Source organism: Monodelphis domestica, chromosome 1 (assembly GCF_027887165.1).
Source record: "Monodelphis domestica isolate mMonDom1 chromosome 1, mMonDom1.pri, whole genome shotgun sequence".
Classification (NCBI taxonomy): Eukaryota; Metazoa; Chordata; class Mammalia; order Didelphimorphia; family Didelphidae; genus Monodelphis; species Monodelphis domestica.
The window spans coordinates 105,827,020-105,844,794 of record NC_077227.1 but is presented as its reverse complement, the minus strand read 5'-3'; the positions used below and the strand labels follow the sequence as shown (position 1 = coordinate 105,844,794).

Below are 17,775 nucleotides of genomic sequence, written 5' to 3'. Positions count from 1 at the left end.
CCACGCCTGGAGATGGGAGGTCCTGGATTCAAATTTGACATCAGACACTCCCTAGCTGTGTTACTCTGAGAAAGTCACAACCCCAATTGCTTGGTCCTTACTACTTGTTTTTTTTTTTTAAGGGTATTGGCTAAGAAAGCCTTTGAGATCCCTTCCTGCTCTGACATTTTGCTCCCTGGTCTTTGTAGCCTACCTACCTCAGACATCATCAGGACCATCAGAGTTCCCTTCAGATGTCACAAAACCACCACCCCCTCCATTATATAGGAACTTAGGAGGCTCGCTACAATTCAGAGTTTACCACAAAGAAACCTTCTAGGAAAAACCCTCCCCAGTCGTCCCCACGCCACCGCCATGATGTATTGTGTTCAGGATCCCGGATGTGAGGGAGGGCGGGCGCAGGGGCTCCGGCCAGAAGGAAATGGGTCTTACGAGGGGGAGAAAGGATCCCACCACCATCCATTTCCTGACAAAGGCTTTCCTGCAAGAAAGCCACTCTCAGAGGTGTGAGTAAGTTCTCTAAATAAGGTACGTGAAAATTGTTCATAAGAAGGGTTGCGTCATCGGTGATGGGGAACGCAGAAAGGATTTAAATCCAATAAAGCCCCACCTGATTCGCCTCGTAAATCCCACCGCATCAACTTTTCTCACCTATAAATCACACTCCCATCTTCACCTTGCCAACAATCACCTTGAAAAATAGACTGTTCGTGCCTGGTGAGAGACGAGGGGAGCAGCAGGGAGGTCGCTGTGAATCCTACGGCTCCTCCCTAGGAACAGCTATGATCTTAGAGGAGCAGCTTGACCTCGGGGCTCGGTTCCCTCATTTGTAAAATGTGGTTCTCACGTTAGAGTAATGGTTGTGAGGATCAAAGACAATGGCCATAAAATCCTCAGCATACTGTGAATTATTGTGAATTATCTTTCAATGATCAATTTCTATTACCTTTGAGAAACATAATTAGATAAGGGCATGTATTAGGATCTTACAGTTGAAAAGAAAGTTGCCCCTTTATTTTATAGGTAAGGAAACTGAGGCCCAGAAAGAAGTCACTTGGAATCAGAGTCAGAGTTCATTACAGAATCGTAGAAAAGATGGAATGGATTATAGATGCTGACTGATTCAGGAATCTATCAGCCAGGCACCGTCAAAGCACCCCCTCCAGGGATGGGGGGCTCACTGCCATTCCATATTGGGGTGAAGGTCTTCCTCTATGAGTTAGAAATCTGTTCTTTGTAAATCCTGAGATCACGGCTAACTTACCTTCTTTCATATAGGAGTCTTTCAGGAGTTTTAAGAAGTCTTAGATAAGCTGAAGACTTCCCCAATGGTTTTGAGTCCCTCATTCTTATTACCTTTCATCTTATCATTGTCTCTTCTAACTGTGGTATTTAGGACCCTGACCAAGGCAGAGTACAGAGGCACTAAATCTTTCTTTTTCTCTGTTTCTATATAAGTATATAGTGCTAAAATAGGGTATTTTATTTTCATGTATGTTCCTCAGATGCCCCTGAAAGATGTGCAGAATAGTTATTATTCACCTCCATTGACAGATGAGGAAACTAAGGCACAAAGAGACTGAGAGACCTGTCCAAGACCACACATTTTGCATCAGAGCCAGTAGTAGAAGTCGAGTCTCCTTAATTGCCAGATGTTTTTTTCCATGGTATCATTATGTCCCTTTTAATATATTTTTTCCATATGTCTTACCATTTTAAATTGTCAGCTCTTTAAGGGCATGGTGTGGCCCCTTCTCCCTTCGGGGACACTCCCTGCCCCCCCCCCCCAAAGAGCTCAAGTCAATAGCTTTGCCTTTGAAAGTCAGAAGTCAGTCAGGCCACTTTGGAGCTTGGTAGTCTAGTGGCTCCTGGGAAGGACAGGCTTTTCAATGGGATGCCTAGTCTCCTCCAGGACAGGGAGAACACACAGGGTGGATGAAGGTGGCTTCTAGAAGGAAAATCACCCCCAAATCAACTCCTCAGTCCATGGCCTGCTCAGGGAACAAACCCATCAATCCTGACAAAAAAACACAGCTTTTTTTTTTTTTTCCCTCCCACTCCCTTGGCTCCAAAGCAGAGAAAGGGCTTTTTTCTTCCTTCCAGGGAGATAAGAATAACTTCCCCAAGTCAGGTGTCAGTGAGGTTTCCAGTCTGTGCCTAATGGGAGTTTGCTCTTCTCACGTGAGCACATCCTCTTGCCTGGAGGCAGAAAGGAGAAATATATCAACATTTCAGGAAGTATCTATTTTAAGCTCAAGCCTGCCGGCTAGATTTCTGTAAACTTTACTGAAGAACTAGGGAAGGGGAGGTAGAATTAGATGTTTAATCATAAATAAACCGCCGATTTCAAGGGAGATGCACCCTAATTCAGCATCCAGGAGACATGGCTGATATCTTCTACTCCCCAAAAAGAAGATATGTTTTTAATCTGCTAAATGCTACAAGCCCCTTACACGTTCATCCATCTCTTTTCTAATAATCACTGACTTGGAAAGTGCTTTAAAGTATGTAAAGCATTCGAGGTATATTATGTTGTTTGAAGCTTACAGTGGACCCATGGGATGGGTAGGACAGGTATTATTTTCCTCATTATGTAAAATGATTTTATTATGAACATATGAGGGGCAAGATTTGAACCTGGGTCATTCTGGCTCTTCTTTATCTACTATAATAATATATAGGCAGTTATATATGGAATATTTTTATATATTTATGTGTGTATATATATACATATATATGGCTGATCTTGGCAACTTAACTAACCCTATAGATCAGTGAATTATGAAGTATTTATTGAGCATTTCCCAATACACTCAAACCCCTGCTAAGTTTAATGATTTGGAATCAGGAAGATTTAAATCCAAATGTGGCCACAGACACTTACTAGCTGTGTGACCCTAGAGAAGTCACTTAACCTCTGTCTTCCTTAGTATAATATATAATGTGAGAGGGGTAATAAAGGGATGGATATTAGGTCCTTTCCAGCTCTGAATCTATGATCCTATGACCTTATAAATTCATAAATCACAGGTTCCATACCACCCCCCAACTATTTTTTTTTTAAACCCTTACCTTCCATCTTGGAGTCAATACTGTGTATTGGCTCCAAGGCAGAAGAGTGGTAAGGGCTAGGCAATGGGGGTCAAGCCACTTGCCCAGAGTCACACAGCTAGGAAGTGGCTGAGGCCAGATTTGAACCTAGGACCTCCCGTCTCTAGGTATGGTTCTCAATCCACTGAGCTACCCAGCTGCCCCCCCCAACTATTCTTAAAACATACACAAACAGAAATTTAAGACTTTAATTGAAATTTAAGAATTTAAAACAGAAATTCCTTTTTTTCTAAATAAAGTGAGTATTTATCTATTGGAAATTTTTATTTATTTACTTAATTTAGAACATTAATCCTTGGTTACAAGAATAATATTCTTTCCCTCCCCTCCCCCCACCCCTTTCCATAGCCACACAATTCCACTGAGTAAAAGAGAAATTCTTAAGACTTACACAAACAGAACTTTAGCTCCAGCAGCATTTTATAGATGTTAAGCCAGTGGAGGATAGCTAGGGAGTCAAAGATGAAATGGCGATCTTTAGGTAAGAAACCAAGAAGGGAAGTCTGGAAAACATTTTTTATCCTTTGGACATGCACCTGTGAACAACTGCAGAAAGCAGTCCTGACTAGGACAAAGCTTTGTGACCTTGGGCAAGTCACTTAAGGAGAGACAGTGTGGGTGTACATGTCAGGAGAAAGATAGGCATTCCCATATTATGAGCTGTGCCCTCCTGGCATTCTTTTCCAAGTTTGATAGTTCTGTTATGCTATGAATAGAAGAATGGAAATAACATTGGACTTAGTATCAGTCCTCTCCTCGCCACCAAGCAGAGGGATTTGGCAAATCTTTCATTTCTATAAGCTTCTCTATCGACTTTCATATTAATAATCACTTAACATTTATATAATGCTTTATTATTTATTATTTACATTCCTATTATCTTTCTACAGAAATCTTGTAACATAGGTAGTGCAAGGATTATTATCCCTGTTTTACAGATGAGGAAACTGAGGCTCAGAGAGATGAAAGGACTTGGCTAAGGTCATTAAACTAGTAAATAGGTTGAGGATTTATAAATGGAGCCATTCTGATTCCAAATCCAGGGTCCCTAATATATGTGCCTTTGAACTTGTCTTTAGAGAATAAATCCCCCAAATGTCTTTAGTATTATTTATTCTTTGAACTACATAGCTGGCCACAGAGCATTCTTTGGGGGGGGGGGTATAAGGGAGGATAGGCCCTTATAATGAATAATAATTCACTTATGAACTGTGACACCCCTAGAGAAGCTGGGTTGACCTCCACAGGGCCATTGCTCAGTTTGAAATCTAATCTCTCCATATCTCACTTCATTAATAACACATGGGTTACAACCAAGCCAAAACAAGGGACGAATGACTGAATGGATATTGGTAACCTTGCTGAGAGAGGGCTAATAATTACCCTACCTGGCAGAATGCTTCAGATTTATTTACTTTCATAATATTTATTGATTCCTCAGTGCTGGGCTGCCTGTTTTAACCTTCACACTTCTCAGCGGGCTTCCTGTTTATCCTAGACTTCATCTCATGCAAGGTACCATCTTTGTTTCTCTGAACTGTCTTAAAGCGTTGCTAGATTCTCCCAACCCCTGTCATCCAAATGTAGTCCTAGAATCCCAGAATGGAAGAGCCAGAAGTGGCCTTGAAGGTCAGAAATGGCTTCTTCTAACCTCCTCATTTTATAACTCAGGAAACTGAAGTCCAGACAAGTTGGGCTTTGCTAAAGATCAGCCAGTTTATCAGTGCCAGAGCTAGGACTAGAACCCAGGGCTACAGACTTCATTCAGTATTCTTTTCCAATATTCATTCCTTGACTTAGTCATATGGGACTGCCCTGCACTCTTTTCTTCTGTAAACACACACGTGCACAGCCTTATTAGTTAGGCAGGTTCCAGGCCACTTCCCTACCCCCACCCCCCCAAAACCCACACCCACACTTGCACCTGTCTCCCAGTTTCTTGCTCTTGGTGATTCTCAGTCGCTCTTCCTCCCAGGTACCTGGTAATTTTGCTCCCTCTGTAATTTGTTTTATGGCCAGATGCTTTAATTGAATCACCGACTCGGGTTTTAGTCTCATTATTTTCAGCGGTTGAAGCAATCAGCTACCTGTGTTTCTTAAATTAGAAAAAAAAATGGGGGGATTTTTTGGCATTGTAACTCCAGTAGCATTATTAAGTAGCATTAAGGTCAAGACTCCACCAAGTTGCCTCGATGTAAATTCTACCCACCTCTTGCTAAATGGCAGTGGACACTTTGTTGGGTCAGAGATGGCCTACATAAAGGAATGCAACTAAAAGTTCACAGGATTCAGTTCGACAGTTTATTAAGCACCAGCAATGTGTCAGGCACTGGGCTGACCATTGGGAATACAAAGAAAGGCAGAGGGCAATCCCTGTTCTCATGGAATCCCAATGAAGGAGGCAATATGCAAAGAGCTGTGTATAGTTAAGGTGTATAGTGAATAAATAGGAGATAATTAATAGAAGGAGGATTGGGAAAGGCTTCTTGTAAAAGGTGGGATTTTGGTTGGTATTTGAAAGATGTCAAGGAAGGCAGGAAATGAGGGCAATATTTCAGGCAGGAGAGATAGCCAGAGAAAATGGCCAGAGCTGAGAGAGGCAAAGTGGAACAACAGGGCCACTGGACAGAATAGTATGTGTCAGAGAGTAAGGAACAGAAGCCTAGAAAGATAGGGATGGGCACAGATTAAGAAAAGACTTTCACGCCAAGCAGAGGATTTTCCATTTGATTCTGGAGGCGATAGGGAGCTCCTGGAGTTTACTGAGTAGGGGGGGAAGATTGTTGGACTTGAACTTTAGGACATTCATTTGGACAAATGAGTGGCTGATAGATTGGAATGGGGAGAGACTTGTGTTAGGGAGACCAAACAGCAGACTCTGAGGGCTTGCACCAAGGTGGTGACTGTGTCAGAGGAGATATGGGGACATATGAGAGGGGTACCAGAAGTAAAATTAGCAGGCACTGGCAACACAGTGGAGATGGGGAAATGAGAAAAAGAGAGGCATTGAGGCTGATGGCTAGGTTGTAAAGTCTGGGTATCTGGAAGTATTGTGGTACCTTGGATAGTAATAAGAAAATTAGGAAGAAGATTTGGTTTATGGGGAAAGATAATGAGCTCAGTTTTGGACAGGTTGAGTGTAAGATGTCCATAGGACATCCATTTTGAGATGTTCAATAAACACTAGGGGATTCAAGTCTGGGGGCCAGCAAAGTGATTAGGGGCTAGATACATAACTCTGAGAATCACCAGTAGAGAGAGAGAGAATAAATCATTACCAAGTAAAATAGTATAAAAAGGAAGAGAACAGGGTCCAGCATTAGTGGGATGTGACCTGGGTGAAAATCCATCAAAGGAGACTGAGAAGGGGCACTTAGATAGGTAGAAATAGAACCAGGAGAGAGTGATGTCAAGAAAGTCTAGAGAGAATCAAAAGAGGAGGGTCACTTGCAGTGCCAATAGCTGCAGAGGGGTCAAGAACGATGAGGATAGAGAAAAGAATTGCTACCAGATTCGGCAATTAAGGGATCACTAGTGCGGAGAAGAGAGAAATTATAAGAAAATGCAGCAAGACAAGAAGCTGGAGATTGATCACCTGTCAATCAAAGGAAAATTCCATGTGGAATAGGACCGGGAAACAGTTGGAGGCAAGAGCCAACTGCTGACAGTTTTGAGGGCTTTTGGCTGATGGTCACTTTGAAGGAAGAAGCTCGGTTTATCTCTGGGACTTGGGATAATCAAGTTGGAAGTGACCTGGCTGAATTGAAGGCAGAAGAAGAAAGGCAATAGTCCATATATCTCTCTCTGACTTGCTCTGTTTCATGCTAGTGACTGAATTGCCATTTCTCTCAATATTCTCCAACCTAAGACTCACTGTAGATAATAAGGAAACCTCCACCCCTCTTACCTCCATCCTCCATCTTGTCCTGTTTTCCCCAATAAACCCTTACTTGAGATAAAGAGGAGAAAAGAGTGTTTCCTCTGAAACATCATAGCTCACCCTGATTGACTTAGAGGGAGGCTGAAGAATAAGGGAGGAAGGGAGATTGGAAGAGGGAGGAGGGTAGACAAAAGGAAGATAACTACCTGATCCATTAGTTATCTATTATCCATCTAATATACCCTCAAATATTATCTATTACTCTAGTAAATCTGAAGGGAATGATTTTGGTCAAATAAAGAGGCAGAAGCTGACTGCAAAGATTTAAGAGGAGAGTGAGGGGAAAGAAAAATATAAGCATCTATTGTAGATGGCCTTCTCAAGGAGTCAAAATCCTTTCTCTAACTCTAAACAATCACCCTAGTGCAATTATCAATAATATAAAAATAGGTCTTGATCAATAACACAAGTAAAACCCAGTGGAATTGTGTGTTGGCTGGGGGGGGGGGAGGAGGTGAGGAAAGAACATGAATCTTGCAACCATGGAAAAATATTCTAAATTAATTAAATTAAATTTTTCAGTTCAATATTTTAAAAAATCCTTTCTCTATCAATTATAGCCCACCTGGCCTTTAGACAAGTCACTTAACCTTTTTAGTCCTGTGTCTCCTCATTTTTACATCTATGACTAAAGTGGACCATTTGCTGCCCCCAGCTACATCCCCATCCTCTAAGGCCACCCAGTACTCATGCTGCTCCTTATTCCAGAAATGTCCTTCATAAATTCAAGAACTACCTCAATCATGCTATACTTCATGGAGAAGGTTAACAGGAAGGCTCAACCCAATACTTGAGCCCAGAGAGGGCTAAGGAAGTGTCATCAGTCATTGGCTGGTTGGCAAATCAACACTATAAACATATTCCTCATCACATTCATGCTGGTGGGTATCTTTCATCTGTGGAATCTCAAAACCTTGGATAAATGGTAATTAATTTTCATAAGTTTTGGTTCACAGAGAAGGATCTGAAAATGATTCCCAGGGGCCAGAGGTGACTCTGTGACCTGATCTGCTCCCCTTCCCCATTCCTAATCCCCCCCACCTGCTCATTCTCTCATCATTTTAGCTCCCCTGGCTTCTTGTCCTTGGTCTCTTCTCCTGTAAGCCATGACGAGTAGATGGGTAGTCACCTTCCAAGAATTCTCTGACTTTTTTCTCCCAATCAGCTAAGAATTCTGCTGCCCATCCCCTCCACCCCCTAAAAGGTTCATCATCCTGTGTGTTGTGAAGAATGACTAACCCTCACTTGAAGCAGGGTGGGAGCAGGGTAGGAGCACTTCCTGCCTCCTCAGGCAGGCTGGGGCCAAACACCTAGTTAGTTGACTCAGCAGGAACCACACAGCTCCCAAAATACAGCTCTCCTGGCCAGCCCTGCATTCCCTTCTTCCCTTGCTACCACTCACCCCACAGGATTCCTCAGGAACACAGCAGGGCAGCCTTCCTCCTCCCCCAACTTGGTGATCCCAGATTGCCCACTTCTCTGCCCCCGGAGGGGTTACTCAGCTGTGGTTTCTGGTTGTGGTTCAGGGTTGAGGGTGACTGTGGGAAGGGTCACAAGTAGCTTTTGAAAGATCTCTGGGTTTTGTGCTTCCCTCTGCCAGGCAGGAGGAAGGACACTGGGGTGGGGGGTAAGGGGGCAGCATCATCCTCTTTCGGTGAAATCAGCCAGGAAGAAAGAAACAGAGAGAGAATGCTACTCAGGAAATCCACCCCTGCTTCCTCTCTCAGGCCCCAGCTGGTGGGGCATTCTCAGCCCCCTCCCCTGACCTTCCACTTCCTTTTTCCTGGGAGGGAAACTTTCTTTCTCAGAATGATCTTTGGAGGGGTACCCTTGTGGTAGGTGACCAACTCTAAGGAAACGAGATTTTTTTTTATCAGTTTCTAATGTTGCTTGCCAGATGTTCTTAGACATTCATGCTTTGGAAAGGAAGAGAGGCAATGTGTCCCTGCCCACCCCCTTCTCATATTTGTAAGATGTTCAACTATCCATGATCCAGGGAGTTGTGGGTTTCTAGACCCTTTCTATTATTCTCCCCCCACCTTCTTTCTCCTCTTCACACCTTTCCCATAGGTCTTCTCAGACCTCCCCCCCCCCCCTTTTCTTCTCCCAGGGCCTCCACTTTCCCCTAGGGGTTGGATGAAATTCCAAGCAGCCCCTCTGACTCTTTTCATTGAAGACAGTAAGAAGCAAGGATGACCTGAGATTCTCTGTGATTTCCTGTCAACAGACTATCCTGCAGTGTCCTGGATGACTGACATGCCATGCCCTGTGATGGGGATGATTTGGGACTTCCTGGGCAGTGCCCACAACAACGGACGTGGTAGGCCTTTGGCAGGAGCAATAATTCATATTTTGGCCAGGGTGATTTTGATCGCTTGGCCAAGGCCTGGGCTCCTCCCAGAGCCAGGAGCCCTCGGGGAACTGCCCCAGCTGCATTCCAAGTGGCAGCCTTTGTGCAATGGGTTCCCAGGGTGAGGGAGGGTTAGGCTCCAAAAGGGGAGGCTCCAGGAGGCCCCCTGGGAGTCCAGTCCTTTGTGGCAGGAGAGGCAGCAAGAAGCTAAACTGCCTCAAGCATTTCCTTCCTGACCTCCCCAGGAATTAAGGTGGCAGCCTATGAAAGCCCTTGCTCAGCCCCCATAGGGGTTTGGTCCAAAGTCTAGGCTTTGAAAATCTTAATGGCACATCATTGAGGGACAGGGAGAAGCAAGGTTTGAGAGGGAATGTGGAAATTAAATTGTTTTCCACACCCCTCTAACCCAGGTTTACCAATATGCTCTGAGCTTGATTAACTTCAAAAAACATTTGCTAAGGCCAAGGGCCTGCCTCAGGTGAAACTGTGCTGGTTGTAGGTGATCTAGAGAGCCTAGGACTGGGTCCTCACTCCCAAGTCACTTACAGTTGGACAGGGAAGCTAAGACTGGGATAGGCACAGCTCTGAAACAAGACAGAACGACCCACGCTAGAGGACAGGGACAATGAGGAACACTGGTAGGACGCAGGAAGGGGATGTCCCTTCCAGCTGGGGATCAGGAAAGGTTTTATGGAAGAGATAGCATTTGAGTAGGAGTATGAAGAATCACAGGATGCAAAAAGAGATAGAGAGGGAGGGAGGTGCACAGGATCTCTTAGATATCATAATTTCTTCCATGAAATGTCATGTCCCAGATCCATCTTGTGCCAGTGGTGGCTTGAAGAAAATCACTTTGCTTTGAGCCTCAGTTTCTCCATCTGTAAAAGGTTCTTCCCCCCACCCCCATAAAAGGGGCTGAATAACACTTGTACTGCCTACCTCTCAGAAATAGGAGAAAAGAGCTTGCTAAATTGAAGTACTGCGCAATATAAGCTACTCTTTGGGGTTGGAACAGGACTTTTGATTTCATTCATAAAAGAAAACTTTAGATGATGAGGCTCTCTCTACCACTGCAGGGCTAGACTTGTGCTGCAATGTAGAATGTCGTCTGGGCCACTGAGAGGAGAAGGGGCATGCCCGGGGTCACATAAGCCAGGCTGGGTCTGAGGCAGGACCTGAATCCAAAACTCTGAGAGTCTGGCTCTCTCTCTACTCTGCCAAGCTGCTTCTTTGGCAGGCTGGGCTTTAATTATTTATATCTATGTAGTATTTGTGTTTTATCCTTGTGTTTAAATACCAAATAAAACTAGCATTTCCCATACATATTTTAGAACAGAAGGAGGGGATTGCCCATAAAGATTTTCTTCATAATAAATTCATATCACAACTTTTTTGCTGTCTTGCTTATCTGATTCTTTCTGTCCTTCCTTCTCTTTTGCTCTCCTCTGTTCTTTCTGCTTCTTTCTCTTCCTATAGTCTCTCTCCTTGCACCCCTTTCCACCCCCCAGTCTTACTCAAATACATTTCTTGGGCAAGTTTTTATACCTCATTCTTTTCCTCTGTAAAATGAAGTTTCCCCACTCCCACCCCCATTACTCTGGACACTGCCCAGAATTGGATGGTTTCTAAGACTTCTTCTAATTTTAACATTCTAGGACTCTGATGCCAGATGACTTGTTTGTAAATCAAGGCATGGCTAGAATCCTTTAAAAAGATGACTAGAGGTGATCTTGTTTTCCATGGGATATCATTGATCCAAGGTGAAGACAGTTTGGAAAAATCTCTCTCCCTAAGAAGTACTGGGTTTCCAAAGGGGTTCAGCAACCTCCAGAGTTGCCTTGATGGAAGAGCAGGATTCTTTATCTGTGCAGCATTTTCACTCAGGACTTCTCCATCTGGCTATCTCCTTTCCAGAATTTTTATATATTTTTATTTTTACCAATTACATGTAATAATAAATTTCCACACAACTTTTCCTAAATACATGGTTGAATTTATCTACCTCCTTCCAGAATTTTTAGCTAGTCTAGTTTTTCATGGAATGAGACTAGATTAAAGGCACTAAATACCCAAAGAGAGAAAAATGGAAAGTTGAAAAGGTAAAGTGTGTAGTGCTCAGAACCTTAAACTCTCTGCTGACTACAGGCTCTTGCTCCTAGTTTTTTCCTAGCTGCTGATTTCCAGTGTGCTGCTCTCCCATTATGCTGATTTTGGGGCAAATAATAAGTATTTAATAAATAACATGGATTTATCCCATTCCATCCTCTCCTCCCACCAAAGTAATGTCAATTTGTCTGGCTACCTTGGACAGAGCTTCTGATGATCCTGGCCTTCTATAAGTTCCTGGCTGAAAAAAGGACACTATCATTCAGAAACCTTTTTGTTGTGAAGAGTCTAGGGAAATAGAAAGAGAATTAGGGAGGAGCAATCAGGGAAGGCTAAATGCAACAGGTGGTGCTGGAACTTATTCCTGAAAGAAGAGGATTTCAACAGGCAGAGACAAGGAATGAGGCATGGCCTACTTATGTTCCTATGGACAGACGACAATGGGATGAGATCCAGGAACAGTTAGTGGTTTAGTTTGGCTGAAATACAGAGTACATGAGTATGCAGAGAGGTGCAATGTGAAATAAAACTGGGAACAGATTTTGGAACCCCTTAAATGTTAAGATAAGGAGTTTGGGGACCAACCATGACTCCAGGGGGCTGCTGATCAAGCATGTTACTCTTCTGATAGACATGTGAGGGACCCAACCTACAGAATGAGATGTGTAGTTCTGATATGGCCAACATAGAAGTTTGGTTGGCTTGACTATACATATTAATTATAGGGGTTTTATTTTTCTTTCCTTTCCATTGGAGAAGGGGATAGAGAGGTGGTAGGAAGAGATGCTTGTTGACTCAAAATATTGGCAATAGGAAGCGACAATAAGTTTTTTGATTGGAAGAATGAAATATTTACATCTTTGCCTATGGAAGGTTAGTTTAGCAGCCGTGTAAAAATTCACTAGGCAAAGGGAAAAGACTAGAAGCAAAGAGAGTGAATAGAAAGCAATTAAAATAGTCCATCTGATGTGGGCCTGAACTATGGTGGTAGCAATGTGAGGATAGAGGACAATGTGAGAGAAATCATGGACACAAAATTAGCAGAACTTGGAAACTGACTGGATATGGTGGTAGATGAACGAAGACAGTTCAGAATTGTCCCAATGTTATATTTATGTTATGTGGTGCAGTGAAAGACATATGACTACCAACTACATAATAAATATTAAGAGAACATGGAATTGTAGAGTGAGTGAATATAAGTGGGTGAATGATGAAAAAGTAAATTTTGAAAGTATTTATTAATCAGTTACTATGTGCCAAGTACTGTGCCATGTACAAAGGATACAGAAACAAAAATTTGGGAAGTTCTTATCCTCAAAGACCTTATAATCTAATGAGAAGAGATAAGACACTGGTCAGGAAGGTATGTTTTGGTTTGGACAGTTACTTCTTGTTGAGTTTAGTCAAAGAATAGATTGGCACATATTTTCCAGGATCAATGGCAGTATTGATTTTATTATGATTATAGAGCCAAAAATTGAGATTTGGGGAAGGATGATTGGTGAGAAGTTGGCCAAAGGGCAGAGAAAGAGTTCTAGCAGAAGGATTGAATCCTCCAGGGACTTTAGTGTGACAACTGCAAAATAGCTAGGAATAAACCACTGAAGATGAGTTTTCATGGGTGAGGGTAGAGGGGGATTCTGAAGACTGGATTTGGCAAAGAGGTGAAGGGAAATTGAGATCCAAAAAAGACCTATTTTACAGTGTTTTACTAGAAAAGTCTGTGACAAGGAAATCACTTTAAAAGACTGATATATATTAATTTAAGGTCGCCAAGGAATTCAGCTATGTAATTCCTAAATGAAAACTCAAGTCAGCAGTCAACCTTTTATGGAGTTTAATTACAAACAGGAGGAAGAAAGGTATGAGAGAGAGAGAGAGAGAGAGAGAGAGAGAGAGAGAGAGAGAGAGAGAGAGAGAGAGAAAGAGAGAGAAAGGGGAGAGAAGGGAATAGGGCTTAAATACCCCCTCTGTTTAGGCTGGGCCAAAAGGCCCAAGCCCTTAGATAGCTGAGGCAAAGAAAAGAGATCAGTCCCTATCACTCACTTGACCAAAATGGAGAAACAGTCTCAGGGGCCTCCACCTCCAGCTTCCTTCAGAGCAAGCTTCTCAGAGCACAACCTCTCAGAGCAAAACCTCTCCCACCTCCCCAGTCCTCAGACCCCCGCTATCTTTAAGGAAACCATCCAAGTTCCCTCCCCTCAGTTCTCACATCTACCAATCACTGTCCATGGCTTCCCTGTGCCAATGGTGGCTCTAGCTTAACCCAGGACCGCCCAGAGGTCTGCCCCTTTGCACACGTCTGTTGAAGGTCATATTCTCAAATAATTAAATCTTGATCCTTTGCTGCAGCCCTTCCTAAATCCTGTTACCCTGAGTAGGGTGGAGATTGGAAGTTCCAAGACCTGGTTCTGTCATTCCAAGTATCTCTATTGTATCAATTCTAAAATCAATCATGACTCAAAGAACTTCCTGTTCTATGCTTAAGCATAGGTCAAAGCCCTTTCCATTGTTCAGCAAAAGGTTTCTGTCCTAAAGTAATCTTAAGTAGGGAGGAGAAGGACCCTCCCATGCCAAGGGGGAGGGGGGTTTCACATTCCAATAGATTATCAGTAGGAAATTTTTCAAGTATGAAATTTCCCAATGGTGAAATTTCCAACATTTATAAGTCTAAGAAATTTTAAGGTTTACAAGTCACTGACTGGACTGAGAAGTGATTGGAGGTTTAGTCATGAGTATTCCATTGATTAACTAGCCTTGGACATAGCTTCCATGAGTATTCCATTGATTAACTAGCCTTGGACATAGCTTCCTCCTTTGTAAACTGAGGGTGGGAGCCTTTACACTCACATCCTCTTTTGACATTCAAGTATCTAAAGCATCAGAGATATACAATCCCAGCCTCTAATAATAGTTCATTTTTATACAGCACCCTACAAATTACTTTCCTTAAAAAAACTCTTATTACTGTGTCAACATGGAATTGAGGAATCCCAAACTTGTGACCTAGTGGGATCTGATGAACCCCAAGTTTCAGGACTAGCTTATAGGTTGGAGACCCCAAAGTTTGTACTTGTTCCCTTTTCCCATGGGAATCTACCCTGAAGGGAATCTCAGGATAACAGTTTCAGACTGAGTGGGGGCAGTATAGGCAGTGAGTCAGTCTCACAAGCTGAAGGTCCTGAGTTTGATCCTTGGAAGAAGGTTGTGATATACTGGGAAAAAGCTTATAGAGACGAAGAGTCACTGGACTTCAGATTGGGTTTAGCTCCCACCTGAAGTGGATTATCTGTTCCCCTGAGGGTCCCCCCCTCAGTATGAAACTGCTAGTCTGAGATTCCCTTCAGGGTAGATTCCCATGGGAAAAGGGAACAAGTACAAACTTTGGGGTCTCCAACCTATAAGCTAGTCCTGAAACTTGGGGTTCATCAGATCCCACTAGGCCACAAGTTTGGGATTCTTAGATTCCATGTTGACAGCACCCATTTCAGAAATGAAGAAACAAAAGTCCAGAAGGGTCATGCCGCTTACCCAAACTCACACTGGTTAGTGCCACAAAAATCTGAGACGTAAACACAATATTCTGATTCAAAATCTGAGAATTTTTGTATTCTGTCATGTTATCTGTTGGGAGCTGACGGTATAAAGTATTTTTCTGTATTTGTTTGCCTTACTGAAAGGTCCAGAGCTACCCACACCCTGGAATGTTCTAGATTGCAAGAAACAACAATCTCTTGCTCCCATCTTCATAGCCCAGTTTCTGGCAATCTCCTCATGTGTCTTTCCCCTGACCCCCAACAGTTCATCATGCCAGTTTTCTCACACTGTGTCAATACTTCCCATGGACCATCTGAATCACTGGATCACTGGGAACACTTCCCGTTGCCTCTTGAAGCTTTCCCCAGGGAGATCATCCTGCAGAAAGTTCCCTCTGCATTCCTTGTTTAGACAGAAGGGCAAAAATGTGTATGTCTTTTTGGATGCATGAAAGCTGTTTTTTCATTTTTTCCTATCCCTTCTTTCCTCTTGCTTGATCCCAACATATTCCAAAGTAGGCAAAAGCACAGACATATGAAGACTTGTTCCCACAGATAGTGGCTAGGGAAGCTAGGAATTGGACAAGAACAACCAGCTGTCAGATTATCCCCATGTTATAGATGATGGAGCTGGGGCTCTGAGCATTATCTTCTTTTTTTTAATCAAATATTATGGTGCTATGAATATTTAAAATCTCTTCATTTCACAGAGAAGAAAACTGAAGCCCAAAGAATTTACGTGACTTGCTCAAATTCACACAAATAACAAATTCAAACAATGGTCCCAATACAAAGTTCTTTCTAATATGCCATGCTAACCTTAGTCCAGAGCGCAGAAGTGGGACCAGTAGGAGAAAGTCACAGGAAGATGGATTTTTATTTGATGTATTTGATCATTTATTAAAATGATGTATTTGATTTCCTAATAATTAGAACTTTTGAAAATAGACTGTATTTACACTGTGGTACAATCGAATGTAATGGACTTCTCCATTAGTGGCAATGCAGTGATCATGAACAACCCAGAGGGATCTATGAGAAAGAGCACTATCCATATTCAGAGGAAAAACTGGGAGTAAAAACACTGAAGAAAAACAACTGCTTGATTACATGGGTCGAGGGGATATGGTTGGGGATGTAGACTCTTAATGAACATCCTAATGCAAACATCAACAACATGGAAATAGGTTCTGATCAAGGACACATGTAATACCCAGTGGAATTGTGCACCAGCTACAGGAAGGGCAGGGGGAGGGAAGGGAGGAATAGAATATGATTTTTGTAACCAAAGAATAATGTTTGAAATTGACCAAATAAACTTTAAAAAAAGAAAGAAAGAAAATAGACTGTATTACTCCAAAAGGCACTAATCTCCCCATTGTTGTAGATAGTCAAAGTGGAGGCTGCATGATCACTTGTCAGAGACTTTATAGAGAATATTCCTGCTTAAGTGGGACTGGATTAAGTGATTCCTGAAGTCTCTTTCAAATCTGTTATTCATTGATTACATCATTAGCTCATCAGACATTCTCCCCACCAATCATCTTTGGTGGGGGCCAGCCAGATGACTTTTATATCCTGCAATTAATGGAGGTCTAGGCAGACTTGCAGCCCATTCTCCAAGTGTTTGTTTCCCAGGAGGGAAGTGGTGGGCAGAAAGTGAGTGACAAGAGAATACAAGAAAAAAGTGAGAAATACCAATGATATCATGAGAAAAGCTCTCAATAAAATCCCAGAACCCTGACAGATAAACCAACCGAGAGGAACCTAAAAACAGAAGGTAGAATGCCTAAGATTGCAATTAAAGTCTTCAGCTCTCTCAGGATTTTCATTTTAATATAAAAGAAAGTGAACTAATGACTCCTGATGAAAAACAGAACCCTATGGGGAGTACAGGATAGAAATTCTTGGATGGTTAAAAAAGAACTAAAATCCAGGGATGAAGAATTTAGGAATGACTTAAAGGCCAGAACCTGAAACTCTCAACCAAAAATTTTGGAACTCAACTTTAGAACCTTTATCTTCAAATTAAGATGAAATATCAGAGTAGGGTTTTAGTGGAGATCAGGGTGGAAGGAATAATATAAAGAAGAAAGAAATGTTCGACATTCATTTGCTTCTGTTTTCTTTGCAAAAAGGATGATCTATGGACTAGAAAAGGACCAAACAAAAGTGACCAACAAGCAGAAGAATTAGAACTGCTCTCCTTATCCCCAGAGAATGAAGCAAAGGGTAGAAAAGGCAGAAAGTCAGACTAGAGTTGTCTTAAGCAAATATTTTCTATGAATTCTAGGGATAGAGCTATTCAAAAATGTTTTGTGTGCTTTGGGGAGGGGTAGACCTCTTTTTACTGGAAATCTTCAAACTTTGGCCAAATAATCATTTGTAAAATTTGTTGTAGATGGAATTCTTGTAGATGGAATCTAGCTTGGACTGAAGGCCTCTGAGGTCCCTCCTAATGATGATTCTATTCTCCCTTTTTTTGATATAAAAATGAAATAAAATAAAATTTAGAGTTGTCTTAGTACAACTTAAAGCTTTACTATCTCCAAATGGCATTGAAATTTTCTTTTTTAACCTTTACCTTACACCTTAGAATCAAAACTGTGTATTGATGGCAAGGCAGAATAGCCATAAGGTCTAGGCAACGGGGATTAAGTGATTTGCTCAGGATCAAACAGCTAGAAAGTGTCTGAGGTTCAGGACCTCTCCTCTCTAGGCCTAGCTCT

General features: G+C 42.3%; 1 long non-coding RNA gene across 1 annotated transcript; it reads left to right on the top strand.

Annotated features, from left to right (window-relative positions):
• Positions 1–13,444, top strand: LOC103106016 (uncharacterized). The gene is made up of 3 exons (XR_008917109.1): positions 1–528; positions 4,553–4,626; positions 9,279–13,444. It is a non-coding gene; the product is annotated as an uncharacterized LOC103106016 (long non-coding RNA).
• The last annotated feature ends 4,331 nt before the right edge of the window (positions 13,445–17,775 follow it).